Consider the following 16,683-nt stretch of genomic DNA (forward strand, 5'->3'; position numbering starts at 1 on the left):
CAGTGCTCATGTGCATTATGAAAGTCTAAAATGTAGCCTAATATGTGAGATCATTTTCACAGTTATGTCTAACCATAGGCATCGTTACGCAATGCATAGTGTAGCTATATCATGAGTATAAAATATAAAGGAAAGAGTGAAAGAGGCAAGGGTAAAGTTATGATTGTGGTAAAGATACAGTCTGAATGGTTTGCTAATCGAGGATACATAGATATTGATTCATACTTCTTCATCAGAATAGTATATTTTTAAGTTTTGTTGTCTTGAATATTTTTCGAACATCACTCGGTATGTCAAAGTAGTGAGATTTGGCACTGAGCAGACTCATTGGTGGAAGCAGTAGATATGGTACCCAATGACAACTCAGCCAATTGTTCAGGGTGTTACAAAAAGGTACGGCCAAACTTTCAGGAAAAATTCCTCACACACAAAGAAAGAAAATATGTTATGTGGACATGTGTCCAGAGACGCTTGCTTTCCATGTTAGAGCTCATTTTATTACTTCTCTTTAAATCACATTAATCATGGAATGGAAACATACAACAACAAAACGTACCAGCGTGACTTCAAACACTTTGTTACAGGAAATGTTCAAAATGTCCTCCGTTAGCGAGGATACATGCATCCACCCTCCGTCGCATGGAATCCCTGATGCGCTGATGCAGCCCTGGAGAACGGCGTATTGTATCACAGCCATCCACAATACGAGCACGAAGAGTCTCTACATTTGGTACCGGGGTTGCGAAGACAAGAGCTTTCAAATGCCCCCATAAATGAAAGTCAAGAGGGTTGAGGTCAGGAGAGCGTGGAGGCCATGGAATGGGTCCGCCTCTACCAATCCATCGGTCACCGAATCTGTTGTTGAGAAGCGTACGAACACTTCGACTGAAATGTGCAGGAGCTCCATCGTGCAAGAACCACATGTTGTGTCGTACTTGTAAAGGCACATGTTCTAGCAGCACAGGTAGAGTATCCCGAATGAAATCATGATAACGTGCTCCATTGAGCGTAGGTGGAAGAACATGGGGCCCAATCAAGACATCAGCAACAATGCCTGCCCAAACGTTCACAGAAAATCTATGTTGATGACGTGATTGCACAATTGCGTGCGGATTCTCGTCAGCCCACACATGCTGATTGTGAGAATTTACAATTTGATCACGTTGGAATGAAGCCTCATCCGTAAAGAGAACATTTGCACTGAAATGAGGATTGACACATTGTTGGATGAACCATTCGCAGAAGTGTACCCGTGGAAGCCAATCAGCTGCTGATAGTGCCTGCACACACTGTACATGGTACCGAAACAACTGATTCTCCCGTAGCAATCTCCATACTGTGACGTGGTCAACGTTACCTTGTACAGCAGCAACTTCTCTGACGCTGACATTAGGGTTATCGTCAACTGCACGAAGAATTGCCTCGTCCATTGCAGGTGTCCTCTTCGTTCTAGGTCTTCCCCAGTCGCGAGTCATAGGCTGGAATGTTCCGTGCTCCCTAAGACGCCGATCAGTTGCTTCGAAAGTCTTCCTGTCGGGACGCCTTCGTTCTGGAATACAAACGTACCGCGCCACGGCTATTGCCCCGTGCTAATTCATACATCAAATGGGCATCTGCCATCTCCGCATTTGTAAACATTGCACTGACTGCAAAACCACGTTCGTGATGAACACTAACCTGTTGATGCTACGTACTGATGTGCTTGATGCTAGTACTGTAGAGCAATGAGTCGCATGTCAACACAAGCACCGAAGTCAACATTACCTTCCTTCAACTGGGCCAAATGCCGGTGAATCGAGGAAGTACAGTACATACTGACGAAACTAAAATGAGCGCTAACATGGAAATTAAGCGTTTCCGGACACATGTCCACATAACATCTTTTCTTTATTTGTGTGTGAGGAATGTTTCCTGAAAGTTTGGCCGTACCTTTTTGTAACACCCTGTATATGAAGTGAGCAGTAAGCTAGTGATAAATACGTTTACTGGTAGTGACTGTCTGTAGAACAGTAGTGGTTACATATAGAATATCAGTGGCTGTGCTAGTAAGTAGACTTGAAAACTCAATGTACACAGGCAATAATTCTAGAAAATAGTACATGAAGATTGACAGTAATAAATGAAAAAATACATAGTTCATAATTGATCAGTCTATATGCTGTCAAATGTTTTTTGTTCCAGTCTTTGATCACAATATAAAGTCTTTTGACGATGACCAGTTTCAGTCACTAATGACCATCTTCAAATCTACAATATAGAAAATCTACAACTAGTGGGCAGTCTATCTATCAAAACAATACAGTATTTCATATCACGATATACCCTCACACAAAATGGGAATGAACAAATAAAATAGGGCAAAGCGTACCTGTTCTACACCATGCCCTAATGTGATAAAATCTTAATGGCGTCATCAAGACATGTAAATACACTCAACAAAGCATCGTCACGTAGAACTAAAATATGTTGTAAAATAGGTCACATCGTCCACACAGTCATTTTGCAACTCGCGTTACTGTACAAAAATACTGAAGTGTGGTAGCTATCACAAATATGTTTGCCTATATGCTTCATAGATGTCGCTACTGTGGGCATAGATATAGGAAAGGTCAGTATCGTAAATATCTCTGTAGTGCATCAGATTAAGATGGGATTTGTTGCAAATATTGACTAAACGTAAGTAATATATCTCATATAGAGATGTGAGAAAAAAGTAATAACAGTAGATGTAAGGAATGCCAGAACTACTAGGAGAAGCGGAATAAGGCAAAGGAAAGTGCACTTTTGCTGCGAAAGAAAAGTGGTCAGTCAAAACAAAGCTAGATAAAAATGTGTGATCACAGGATTATTCTAAGCACAGATATGAAAATGTAAAAGAAAACAGAATGACTTAACAACTAGAAGTATATAGTACAAGCATAGATTGCAAAGCATACAAAAGGAACAAAAAATTGTTGATGAGAAATGGCTCGATGTACGAGTAAAGTATTAGGAAATTATTATACTGGAGTTGTTAATGACATAGTTAATGCAAACAAAATATCAGCAGGTGCTAAATGTCAGTGTACATATCATGCAAAAGCATCGTTAGTTCAGAAAAATGCAGTATGTTCAAAATGTGTGTGGAATCTTATGGGACTTAACTGCTAAGGTCATCAGTCCCTAAGCTTACACACTACTTAACCTAAATTATCCTAAGGACAAACACACACACCCATGCCCGAGGGAGGACTCGAACCTCCGCCGTGACCAGCCGCACAGTCCATGACTGTGAAACGCGTACGTTTCATACGTATTCAGTACCAGCGATGGCGAGCCATGAGAGAATCTCTGACCAGAAAGTTATTTATCGTTGCTAGTCTGCGCTTGACCGCGCGAGACGACAGTAGTAGTCGAGTACAGTACAGTAGTGTGTGTGGAGCCGGCAGAGCGAGTAGTAGTTGCAAGTTGCACTCTGATTGCAGTAGTAGTCAGTCGATAGTTGTGTGTTAGGAGTCGGCGGGCGTCGACATGGGTCTCTGGTCACGGTTCTGGACGAGGTATATTGTTATCGAAGGTAATGAAGCAGCATTGCGCTCAGCTAGTAACATGTGTTAATTGTAATTAATTTGTTCAAGAATTGCCCCAATAATAAGTTTTTATAAAGTGGATCTTTTAAACAAAGTAATCATTTTAATTTAAAGAGTTTTTCCTATGCATTTCCTCCAAGAATCAGAATTAAATATACGCCAGCATTGCACGGAGCTGTGCCGAAAAACAAGAGCAGATATTGAGGGAGTTTACTGATCTAAGAATTTTGGTTTTTTGTTCAGATTTAATAATTGCACAGGGCCGAGGGTCAGCGCGGCTGCCCTTATAAAATTTATCAGGTTCATTTTAGCGTTAATTTTGTGGCAAGTCAACATTTGGCACACGTTTTCATTAGCATTGTCATTAGATATTTTTCTTGGGAGGTTACAACTGCAGCGCCTAAGACCGCTCGGCTAATCCCGCGCGGCAAAAATGCAGTGTATCGAGCGAAACATGCATGACTACTCTTCCATTCAATAGCAAATCTTTTCTTTGTAATACAAGTGTGAGGTAACGGGCAAGTTGTGGCACCCTGAAAGTATTCGAAGTTCGGAGTTGGCGTGGCTGCGCTGGGGCCTCTCGGCGGGCTGCGGCTCGAGGCTCGTCGGCGCCTGCGTGGTGCCGAACGTTAGCCGGGGGGTGCAGGCCGACCACGTGGCTGGGAATTCCATACTGACGTTGTGTTGATGAAAGAGACTTGTATGCACAGAGTGCCAAAGTTGGCGGACTTTGTGAAACCATCATGGCAGACATTTCACAGTTCGTATACAAATTAATAGTAGCCAGATGAATGATGGTACCATAAAAAGAAACATGTAATTACCATTATTTGCACGGCGATTCTGATGGGGTAATCAGATTTTCAATATCTTTATTAGTTTAAAGTTTAGTATTTGACGATAAATTATACAAGTAACAACCAGGAACGAATTTCCAAAATCTAAACGGCTCATCCGATTTTGTCGATCGACATGTCTTTAGAAAGCTATTAATGTAAACCTAAGTTGGTATAAATTACAGGCATGCAACTTTAATAGTATATGTTTTATTGGAGGTCAAAGTGGGCAATTACTATTAATCGCATCAGGCCATAAGTACTCCACAGTGACACGAAAAAACGGTAGCAGCATGCTTTCAAATATATTTATTCCTCTAAGTCTTTGTTTATATCCGAAATAAACTATTCAAGAAGAAACTGGTTAAATATTTACTGCGTTTTAGAAACCACAGAGACATTAGGCTACTGGCCTACCTTTTCTTTCTATTCCTTTGATATATGTTTATTTAATTTTTTTATGTATTTAACAGTGTGTGTTAGACCGTGTTTATGGTCGAGCCGTAGGAATATTTATTGAATTTCAAGTTATTTAAATGTAAATCCAGCATTTCGAATGTGTTTCATTATGTTTGTGAGTGTGCGTTAGCTTGAAGACATGGCGGGAGTGCTCTAGCCAGTCACAGGACTCGTTAATGGAGAGACTGTATGGGAGTACGGCACAGGACAAAGGAGGTGCTGAACGGAGAGTCCTGGACAGTATGGCGTGACGTACGGTCGCGGGAAAGATTTGGAGAGTGGAGCAGTTTGCGTGTGGTCACGGGAGATACAAATATTTCGTAGTGCCGACTTGTGCACCTGTGAGATTTCTGGGGTTTCTGCAGGGAAGACGTAGTATGCGTTTAGAAGTGAATATCTCGCGAGCTATGTTGTTCTTCATAACTAATTACATGAAGTAGGGATCTATTGCTTCCCTGTTATTCAACTTATATTTTATTTAATTCCTGGACCATCGACACCAATAAATGTTTTACAGTAATAAAGGGCATTCTTAAAGGTACTTCTACTATCGTACCCATCATTTAAAGTCGTTAAAATAGTACCTGCACAATTTACTTAATTGCAATCTTTCATTTATGAATTTCTATATAGCATTCAAAATACTCAGTTGTCAAGTGATAGGAACTTCGACCATTCGATTCATGTATATATTCATATTGTATACTGTAGACTCAGCAGTATTTGGCTTGTAATGTGGCAACTACGTATCCTAGCCCCTAGACAACGAAACTAGCCAAAACCTTTAAACATTTCAACTCTGTGTCAGAGGGTACATAGTCAAGGGCCAACACCACCTCACCGCCATTTATTTGAAAGCCTGCTCAAGGACTAATGTACATGTGCAATAAGTAATGTCATGTTCTTCTACAGTCGTTAAAAATGGTATCTGTACTTCCATTAATTCATTATTGTGTTCTCACTAACTTCAAATAATCATAAAATATTTCTCATTATAATAGCGCGAACTCTGTGTCATCACTTTTTTGTACCTTTTCATTCTCACATAATCATCATTATCATTATCAGAACATCATTGTATTCTCTTTATTATCATTAGATAAAATATTACCATAATCAAAATGAGACTTATATCCAAGATACATAGAAAAATCGGTAGTACATGTCATTCTTAGTATTTCTATAATAATCATGTAGCATGCTGAAAAAGAATTGATTAGTGGCAGCACATAAATGAGTTTCTAGATACAGATGTTACCCTCGAATGTATACTTTGTTGATTCCTATGAAACATGCAAGAAAAAAAATAGTTAGCACATGACGAAGAATGACCATTGTTGCACTTGTTCCACTCAATTTCCATTAATGGTTGCATATCCTCGATGCTTCAAAATGTGTACATGTTTATTTCTTTTTATTTTACTTTACATGGTAACAGCTTGTTCTGAAAAAGTGAATGAGCATGATGAGTAAATAGTAATGACAATATTCAGAAAACACGTGAAATCTTGTCGCTTCTCTCCCTGAGAGCGCTGCTGACCGTGCGGGCAATACGTATATGATTGATATTTCCTGACTTCCTATGGCAGTTACTCTTCCAGATTCGAGATCCCTATATTGGCAAATGTATCATAGCTGGTAATTTCGCTAATTTTATGTGTGGTCACTTTCTGTACCAGGATGCATATATCTGCTGCATGAACCCTATCGAACATGCCTGAGATAGATTGAAAAGGGCTATTTACGGACGACGCGACCCACCAACCACTCTGAGGGATCTACGCCGAATCGCTGTTGAGGAGTGGGACATTGTAGACGAACAGTGCCTTGATGAACTTGGGGATAGTATGCCACGACGGACACAGGCATGCATCAATACAAGAGGACGTAAAACTGGGTATAAGATGTACCAGTGTGTACAGCATTCTGGACCAACACCTTTGAAGGTCTCGCTGTATGGTGGTACAATATGCAGTGTGTGGTTCTCATGAGCAATAAAAAGGGCGGAAATGATATTTATGTTGCTCTCTCTTCCAGTTTTCTGTACAGGTTGCGGTACTCCCGCAATCGAGGTGACACAAAATTTTTTTTGATGTGTGTATATCTAAGTTACACTGGTCGACGTCGTGACACAAAATTTTTGTGATGTGTGTATGTCTAAGTTACACTGGTCGACCTCGTAAGCTAACCGCGTGAGATATCTTCTGAAATAGAATACAGTAATAGCGCAAATTTCATCCTAAATATATTCTGGTTGTCGCGGGACTATAAACCATGAGCTGCAGTTTCAACCTGATGGAAAGCAAACGGCTGGCAACAGTTCCGCTTCACTGACTGTAGCCGCATCACGCAGCCTTTCTGTAACGTCATGGTGAAAGGAGAAGCGCAGCTGTTCTAATCAGCGTGCGATGGTGGTGTAATGGTCAGCATAGTTGCCTTCCAAGCAGTTGATCCGGGTTCGATTCCCGGCCATCGCATGTATTTTTATACATCTTTCGGGAATACCGGTGAAGCGATATCATTTAGCGTGGAACACGACACATGACATACGGTCAACAACGCATAAAATACCTAAATGGATGTTAGTACAGAAAATTCATTAAAACAAATGTTCTAACGTCCAGTTTTCTTGTCCAGTCGAGGCTTGATACTGAGGACGTGAAAAAGTACTTTGAGTCATCATGGTAAACTCTCAGTTTATACACCTCGCAAAGCGTGTCGGGTGATCTGACTCGGTGCTCCACAGTGACAGCTTGGGGCGGGCTGCTTATCCTCTCTGTGCAGGTTGTATACAGGTACATACAGTCCGTGCCCTGTTCGGCTGCGATTTATATTATTCCACTCCTGTCGTGGGGGTTTAAAGTCCTCAGGCCTCTGTCGGGCAATGGTTACCAAACATTCTGAGATCATATTACTTCCTTCCACACAACTCCAACGAGGTCTCACCCACCAATCGGGAATTGAATAATCTATGATAACGCTACCAGAAGTATTCTTCGCCACATTCCATAAGGTGGCTCGCAGCGTAGAGGAGTAGACCAATTTTTCCTTGGTTTTTCCTTACTGTTTGTTCTATTTGGACTTTGAATCTGCTCATAGGCTTCAAAGCGGTGTCACTTTCTTCTCAGCTACGATCTTCCTTCCATGTCCTCCGATTCCTGTATCTGCAGTTTGGTTTCTGTATTATACGTAGATAAGCTTTCGCTCCCGGGACGTTTCCCTGACAACTTCAGAATTTGAGAGTGTCTATTCCAATCATCACTTGAGAAAAAGATTTTTCAGCTTCTACAGACGGTATGGTTGGCTTCTTGAGGACTCCTCTACATCTATACGTATACTGCGCAACTCACGGTGTGTGGTGGTGGTGGTGGGGGGGTGGGGGGGGGGGGCTTTGAGTGCCACAGACACTTACCCCTTTTCCTATGTTTCGCGGGAAACGGTGTTGATAGGCCTCCGTGTGTGTTCGAGTCTCTCTAATTTTACGTTCATGGTCTCTCCGTGTGCGGAAGAAATATATTAAATGAGTACGCTCTCGGAATTTTTGCACTAAACCACAACGCGATGGGAATGCCTCTCTTGTAACGTTGGCCACTGGAGTTGGCTGAGAACACTTTGGCGCTTCCTAAATGAATCTGTAACGAAACTCGCTGCCCATCCTTGGATCTTTTCTATTTTGTTTATCAATTCTGTCTGATACTGATCCCAGACTGACGACCAATATTGAAGCACTGTTCGAATAAAGGCTTTGAGTGCTACTTCATTTGTTGATGGATTACATTTCAGGAGGATTCTTACACTGAATCTCAGTTGCGATGAGTTTATGTGGTCGTTTCACTTTATAAGGGAGCGATCAGTCCAGCATCGGTATGCAAATCAGGCAAATTCGTTGTGAGTCTGAGGCAAATTTCCCAGCGACGCACCAAGTCAGAAAGTCAGTAATGCCACGCCAATCTCTTGACTTCGTCAGTGCTTACGCAGGGTGGTCCATTGATAGTGACCGGGCCAAATATCTCACGAAATAAGCGTCAAATGAAAAAACTACAAAGAACGAAACTTGTCTAGCTTGAAGGGGGAAATCATGGCGCTATGGTTGGCCCGCTAGATGGCGCTGCCATAGGTCAAACGGATATCAACTGCGTTTTTTTAAATAGGAACCCCCATTTTTTCTTACATATTCGTGTACTGCGTAAGGAAATATGAATGTTTTAGTTGGACCACTTTTTTCGCTTTGTGATAGATGGCACTGTAATAGCCACAAACGTATAAGTACGTGGTATCACGTAACATTCCGCCAGTACGGACGGTATTTGCTTCGTGATACATTACCCGTTTTAAAATGGACCGTGCCTTGTGTTCTTTTAATTGTCCCAGTGTGTGGTTTCTTGTGTACGCTACTTTTTTACGGCTTTTATCTTCATTTTGCAGTCGCCCCTTTTTTTGTCTATTGTCTTCCTTGATGTTCCCCCCTTTTTTATATCTATGTTCACCATGTTTTCTCCTTTGTATATTTTTAAATGTCTTCTATTGTTTGTTCTATGTCTTTCGGCTGAAGAGCAGTGCATATGCTGCTGCCAGCCAACCCCGATGGGGAATTGAAATACAATAAAGGAAAAAAAATCTGGTAGTTAACCCGCAGCCCCTCTATCCTAAGCAGCAGTTGACGTTCCAGCACCCACGACCCGTGCTCACGTTCACCTGCCATCATGCGCATAACTTAATTTATGTCATATTTTTCGTATCTTACATTAACTATCTACATCTACATATATACTCCGCTAGCCACCAAGCGGTGTGTGGCGGAGGGCACAATTCGCACCAAAGTCATACCCCCCCCCCCCCCCCCCCCCCCTGTTCCACTCGCGGATCGCGCGAGGGAAAAACGACTGTCTGAACGCCTCAGTACGAGCTCTTATTTCCCTTATCTTTGAATGATGATCATTCCGCCATTTGAAAGTTGGTGGTAATAATATATGCTCTACATCCTCGGTGAAGACTGGATTATGGGATTTAGTGAGCAGCCCCTTCTGTTTAGCGCGTCGTCTATCTGCAAGTGAGTCCCACTTCAGACTTTCTACGAGATTTGTAACGCTCTCACGATGGCTAAATGTGCCAGTCACGAATCTTGCCGCTCTTCTTTGGGCCTTCTCAATCTCTTGAATCAGACCCACCTGGTAAGGTTCCTATACAAACGAACAATACTCTAAGACTGGACGAACTAACGTATTGTAAGCTATATCCTTTGCTGAAGGACTGCATCGCTTCAGGATTCTACCAATAAACCGCAATCTAGAGTTCGTCTTACCCGTTACTAGTGTAATCTGATCATTCCATTTGAGATCATTACGAATAGTCACACCAAGATACTTGACTGATGTTACCGCTTCCAAAGACTGATCATTTATTTTTTACTCATACATTAATGGGGATTTTCGCCTTGTTATACGCAGTAGGTTACACTTACTAATATTGAGAGATAACTGCCAGTCATTACACCACGCATTTAATTTCTGCAAATCCTCATTGATTTGTTCACAACTTTCGTGTGATACTACTTTCCTTTAGACTACAGCATCATCGGCAAACAGTCTAAGGCCGCTGAAAATACCATCAACCACATCGTTTACGTAAATCGTAAAAAGCAGGGGACTTATTACGCTTCCCTGGGGCACACCTGAAGTTACTCTTGTTTCTGTTGAAGTTACACCTCTAAATCGATATTGTCTTTACGTTGCAGGGCATATGATCAGAAGATGCTCGCTATTTGACCGAAATAGGTTACCATTTTCAATACACTCTAAGACAAAACAAAATAAAAAATATCATCGCAGCACTAAGGAATTATCCGAATCAGATGGAAATATTCATGTACAGACAAACAAATTATTACAATTTCAGAAATATTTGTTGTTGTACTCAGGAGAAAAAGTTTCACAAATTGGGCAAGTCAGTAACACGTTCGTCCATTTCCGGTCCTTGTGTAAGCATTTGTTCGAGTTAGCAGTGATCAATAAAATTTCTGAATGTCCTCCTGTGGGATATCGTGCCAAATTCTGTCCAATAGAAGCGTTAGACCATCAAAATCGCGAGCTCGTTGTAAGGCTCTGTCCATAGCGCTCCAACGTTCTCAATTGGGTAGAGTTTCGGCAACATCGCTGGGCAAGGTAGAGTTCGGAAAGCATGAAAATAAGCAGTAGAAACTCTCGCCGTATGTAAGCATGTGAAAGGTATCTGTCTTATTTGTCAAGAGGATTTTCTACAAGTTCTGCCCATAAATGTGGATGAAGTAGCGGATTTGATGAATGTACCCAATTTCTGTAGTATCGAAATAGCCATATTCTTCGTAAGTCTCTTCTGAGACTACAGCTCTTGCACAGAAACGTTGGTTTTTCGTAGTCAGGGCAGTAGCCAGTGTGTTAGACTGTCTTGTTACGTACTCGGTTTGAAAACGATGGAAGCTGACCTGCCGTGTAGTGGAGGCAGCATTGGTTAAGAAGAATTTTCTACTAATATCTTTTGAGTAAGGAAAACGAGATTATGTCAGTGAAAGAATGTTAACAGAGGAAATTTCACGGTAAGTCAGTTTTTGTATCTGTATATTTGCAACTGTGTAATTTCTTATTGCTGCAACTTTGTGTGTAGTTCAAGTTTACTGTAGAAATACTATTTTGCAACATATGGTTTTGTCGTATAACTCAAACAAGTGTCAAGGAAAGTAATTACACGCGGGAAAATTATTAAGAAATATTTTCCTAATCTGTTTAGCTGTATAAACTTTATGAAAACGTGTATTGTTGTCGTGGCTTAATGAAGGATAGTTTAACGTGAAGTCTTCATTTTTCACTCTATACCTTTATGAATGCGTTTGTACACCCACACTGCACATCGCGAGTTGTGTGGTGCAGAAGCATTTTGTGAAAACTGGTAAGATACTATCTTGCAACTCAACATAAGCACGGTTAATGAAGCTTATTTTTTGGTCAGCCAGATCAATATTCCTAATAGTAACAGGCTGGAGAACAGACGAGCTGTGTAATGTTGTAACTTTAATTTGGTATGCTGATGTGTAAAGTTGTAACTCTAATTTGGTATGCTGACATCGGTGCTAATAGACAATGAAAGTGGGTTAAAAGCCGTGATCGGTCTGGGGACGTTAACCGTGGATTACTGGGCAGCTGTTTCATCAGATATTTAGTCTAGGTTTACCAAGCAGACTAACATTAATGATAATCTTTTAATAGTCATACAAAACCGGTAATATATATATATATATATATATAAAGGAGAATTTAAATAAAAAGAAAGAAATCAGTTTATATTTGGAAATTTATTTTAAGATTGTTCATTGAAATTTCAGCATATTATACGTGAGTTATAACTGAGCTGGTGCCTTATTTACGATTGAAAAAATGTGAGATTGTAATCTTACGGAACACATAAAATATGGAGCCAAGATTGGGAGACTGCATACCACACTGCATTCATAAAATAACACACGAAGAACATTGAAACATAAGCAAGAAGAAATTAACCACAACCAACAGATTCAGTTTTTACCCAAAGAAATTACGTTCATACCACAATCCTGTCCGTCATGTAATTACCACACACTCGTATACTAAATTCATATTAACTCTTTGTGAAGTCTTCGCAAAAAGAATAGCTGAGGGCTACTTTGATGATTACACCACATGCTTCACGTGGTCAACTTGGTTTACACAAAGCGTACAACTCCACAATAATTTTGATAATTAAAATAAATTAGATCGAAAAGCAATTGACAAAAGAAAAACCTTGAACTGGTTACTAACGTCTTACTATTAACCTGATGGGTCAAACAGTTATATAAGCACGTGGTAGTGGTCTCGCAAAGTACACCCCACGTGGGCTGAACATAAAGAAAAGTTGCTATATTGAAAATATAGTCAAGACGAGACGTTATAATCACACAAGCATTCGCATTTAAGATTGATCTTAGTTAGAGTTACTGATCAACACGTAGTTCCACTTTACTCACAAAGTAGTAACAAAACAACTACCGGAAAATAATCTGAACTTTACACGAGAATTATACTGCGCTGCGATTTAAGATAACATCGGATATTTTAGACCTAAACCCGAAATAAAGGTGATTAAATTGTTCAGTTAGGCTGAACTTAAGAGATCCATTGTCCTACGGACTAAACAGACACGCGCTTAGCCGGAGATCTTACCACTTCAGACGCTCGCCACGGCCACACTGCAACTGCCCTACTGCCGAGCGTGCTTCCTGAGGGTGGCTCACAAAGACCAACGGAAGTGGCCAGAGGGGCAGCTTCCTATACCAACATGACAACGGACGGACAGGACCATACTAAGGATAGAAACCTCTTTGCTTTTAGGAAGCGTAGCTACCTGTTCCAACGTTGGTCCTACTGTTCTCTAGCAGACAGCCTTGTCTGCTACCCTCAAGCATGCAACTAGAAATACATATGCTCATTCATCCTCTCACACAAAAGGGAAGGCGGATGACAGTATCTTATCATATACAGTATATAAAAGAAAGCGGATGTAGGTTCCGTATGAGACTGTGTGACATGAATTACATATAAGAATTACATATAAACTGTGCTTTAAAGTGTAGTAGTGTGACAGATCGTTCTTGTTTATGTGTAAAAGTAACACGTTCCACTGCTCAGTCTCCTCCCAGATAGTCAGAAACCCCACAGTACATTTAGAAGAGGAATTTATTCCATAAATGGCAACAGATTTAAGAAATTAAACATGAAAGGAATCCAACAGAGACCTTTCAGCGTTCTATGCACACAGGTAGGCCAACAAATTTAATTATCATCAAAACTCATGTCTACAGTAAGGTACAGTGATTGTCAGAATGTATTTGCGAAAATATCAATTCAGAGATTTCATATCCGTAAAAGATTTAAAAAAAGTGCTATCTCGTAGGTTTTCAAGCAGTTTATCACAAATCAGATCTGTTAATTTGTACGTTCATCTGCTCTGTAATTGCAGTAACAGTTCTGGTACAGTGATTGTTTGCAAGCCTAGAGATAAAGATTAGCAGTATTTAGGGTCAACATTTTAATCTACAATATTTTGTTTTGCTGTCAGATAGCAAAACGTAAATTTCATTGGGCACGGTTTGCTTCCTTGTAGGCAAATTGTTTTGTGTACTGGCCAGTGTGGATTTCTACTCCTGTACTGTTAGCTTCACGTACTTCCGTTTAAAATTTAATTTTATCACGGTTCTGTTGCCCTGGACTGAGATTTACGCATTTCGATATCGAAATAAGTTTTGTATCTAGTTTTCAGATACCAACCAGATACACACAAAAACGAGTTTAGAAGTTTAACATTAAGCTTTCACCTGGCGACCCTGCCACGATATGCATTTAAATGGTAATCTGCTGATTATTGGAGCCATATACATATTTGGATTGCAGTTATAGAGTTTGACTTAGCAACAACTTTTTAGGTTAGTGACTCATCAGTTGATGTGATTATACACTGTGTGCTATTACAACAACACAGTTTCTTTTGCGTATTTATCACTAGTGAACATTATAGACAAATTTTCTGGAGAACAGTTAAAGTTTGTTTCAACAGGAATAGAGCTTTTGTGTATTTTCTGCAATTGGGAACACCCATTTTGTGAAAAGTATTTTATTTTTAATTAGGAACTTCTGAAATATTACAGAGTGTAGTGCAAGTGAGACTCTTTCATTTTATGCATTTGAAGTGTTATATTGCGCATAGAATAAGTGATTTTGCTACTGATTTTGTTATTGCTTGTGATATAGTCCCAGTTAAAAGCATTCTTGTTTATTGAATCTTGAAGTGTTTTTTTCATGGTATACGCTACTTTGTGTCCTATACTGAAATATAGGTATTTCTTTACAAAGTGATATTTTCAAAGGGTTGTATTTGCATTTATTGAGTGAATTCTGTCAGTGGTAATTTAAATACTTAATGTTTTCATTAACGTTTATAGGAAGTGAGTTTTAATGGTTATCTGTGTACTGTTGATTCCCAGTGTGTGCGATGTTTCCTTTTTGCTCGCTGTATTACTGTAATTGCTTGAAAATGTAAAAAGCTACTGGAGTTAGGTCAGATGCCACAGCTGTAGCTGATGTGACTTTTGGTCATTCTGTAGCCAGAGAAGGGACAATTGAACAGCTGACCTCTCACAATATTGATGTAACTGAGACAGATAGGATAATGCGTAATTTTTCGGTATCAAACATGGAACAGGAAAGTGTCTCAGGGGATTCTGCTTTGGAAAATGAATCTGGGATGTAATTTGTCGCAACACTCAGATTCTGTAGTTAGAGATTCAAGATTTATATCCACAACTGTCGACCAAACTGATCCAGTCTCTCTCCTTCCTGTAGTAGTAACAAAGATAAGGACAACGATGTTCTGTAGATAATATAATCAGAGATTAAAAGTGTTAAGAAAGACAAAGGACGGTATAGAAAATTTGAAGAATGTGACAGAGAACGGGACTGAAAATTAAAAGAACGTGGCAGAAAACTGGCCAGCAATCTCTAATAGAATTGTAAAAAATTTAGAGGAACTTTTGGGCTATTTAAAAAAAAACTAAATATATTAAGCAAGATGTACTTGATGAGTTCAACCCTGTGATAAATAATCTAAAGTCATGGGTCGAACACTTTGAAACGGCCGAAATTTCACAGTTCAAACAGCAGGATAGTCAGTTTGAAACCCAGAGTCTTGAGTAGCAGCGTGCATCGCTCATGGCTGTAGTGACAGAGCCGGCCGGCGTGGCCGAGCGGCTCTAGGCGCTTCAGTCTCGAACCGCGCGACCGGGAATGGATGTGTGTGATGTCCTTAGGTTAGTTAGGTTTACGTAGTTCTAAGTTCTAAGGGACTGATGACCACAGATGTTAAGTCCCCTAGTGCTCAGAGCCATTTGAACCTTTTTTTTTTTTTTTTTTGTAGTGATAGAATTTGCTACCAGAGGACAGTTGAACACAGTTATTAAATAGATAGATAAACTTTCTGTAACCGTGACCCAACTATCTAACAAAGCGCATAGAATTTATGATGTTACACAGCCTGTTCCTTTTGTCGACTCGGAAGAATAACTTTCTCTTCAACATTTAAAACAGGGACAAATAAACACTAACCAACAGCATTACTCTAATGTAAAGAAACTTGATGATCGAGTATCGCACACTGAAATCAGTGACAGGCATTAAGATGGCAATAGCCATATTTTACGTTTTAACACATCTGACCAAATGTCTGATTCGTGGCTTGTAAGTGAAATGATACGCGAATGCAGAGTGATTCATTTGATTACAAACAGTTCCACACTGTTCTTAAGTTTAAGGCTTTTCGAAGTTCTCCAACAACATGTAACCCGGAAAGTGGTTCCAACAATTCCAGTACTGTCTTCCAATCTCGTGGCCAATTGGTCATCAACTTGAATATATGTGTGACTACTTAGAATCAGAACCAGCCACAAGAATGAGAGAAATTGCACAAGAATGTCAAACGGAAGGTGAATTTCATCATGCATTCTTGTCAGCATACTGGTATGAAGCAACACAAGAAAGAGTCAAAAGCAGTATCATCATGCTAAAGAATTTTGAACAATTAGATTTTTCTAGCCCGGGATACTATTTTCAGCACATGATACCCAAGAGACGTTTCTAATCGAATCCGTACAGTTAGTCTGAATTAATAAGAATTTGTTTGCCTAAACTACCGATACGACTGCGACATATTATTTTGGCGGTACACTGTAAAGATGACGTTGAAGCTTTCCAAAATTTATTGCAAGAACTCGAAGTTGATGG

At 40.0% G+C, this 16,683-nt stretch overlaps 1 non-coding gene across 1 annotated transcript; it reads left to right on the plus strand.

Annotated features, from left to right (window-relative positions):
* The first annotated feature begins 7,269 nt into the window (after positions 1–7,269).
* Positions 7,270–7,341, plus strand: Trnag-ucc (transfer RNA glycine (anticodon UCC)). Its single transcript has one exon. It is a non-coding gene; the product is annotated as a tRNA-Gly (tRNA).
* The last annotated feature ends 9,342 nt before the right edge of the window (positions 7,342–16,683 follow it).

This window comes from Schistocerca cancellata, chromosome 7 (assembly GCF_023864275.1).
Source record: "Schistocerca cancellata isolate TAMUIC-IGC-003103 chromosome 7, iqSchCanc2.1, whole genome shotgun sequence".
In the NCBI taxonomy this organism is placed as follows: domain Eukaryota; kingdom Metazoa; phylum Arthropoda; class Insecta; order Orthoptera; family Acrididae; genus Schistocerca; species Schistocerca cancellata.